Consider the following 826-nt stretch of genomic DNA (forward strand, 5'->3'; position numbering starts at 1 on the left):
TATTTGATTGCAGCACTCAGGTTTTGAATGTAGGATGTTAGTTTTATGAAGCAGCCTGGCTGCTGCTGTCCCATAATACTGGATGTGTTTTCCTAGTACAGATTTTTGAGAGGAGAGATTAATAAAATTGACTGTAAAATTACACCAATTGCAGAATATGACCTGATAAACATTTCACTTTCTTCCCTCCCACCCAATTGTTTCCTTCTCCATTCCCAAAAGGAAAGCTCGAATAAATTGTGACACTTCAGAAATGTAATTAGAAGTAGTCTCCAGATAACATGCCCAACTTCTTCATATGTAAACATTGAATTATATATTAATATATAAACATTAAATTAAATTGAATTAAATCTTTTTCTCCTCCAAAGCCAGAATTCAATTAATTTATTAATTTCCTTTCCTGATGAGTTACAACTTTACTGCAGATAACATTTTGTTGTTTAATATCTTACTGCAATTGAAAGCAGATTTTTTTGGTACAGAAATTATTCATAACTGCTAGATTATGAAAAACTCTAGAAGCTAGACGGTTTCACATATTTTGACAAATATCAAGACAGCTTTGACATTTTTGGGGTCTATGCTAGCAGCCTGCTTGGTTTTTTTGCCAAAATTTATTGCATTTCAAGTGATGTTACCGAGTTCCTTTTCCTAGACTCCTTTTTCTGGAATTATATTTGAAAGTGGAATTCTTGGTAACAGAATTAATTATCTGCACTATTGTGAGTAATTCTCAACTTCAGAAAATTTTTAGATTTGTTTTCTCTTTTTAGCTTTATTTCTTCAGAGTGTGTTATGGTTTATATGCTTGCTTTTGTTTTTC

This window comes from Egretta garzetta, unplaced genomic scaffold (genome assembly GCF_000687185.1).
Source record: "Egretta garzetta isolate BGI_Z169 unplaced genomic scaffold, ASM68718v1 scaffold5, whole genome shotgun sequence".
Classification (NCBI taxonomy): domain Eukaryota; kingdom Metazoa; phylum Chordata; class Aves; order Pelecaniformes; family Ardeidae; genus Egretta; species Egretta garzetta.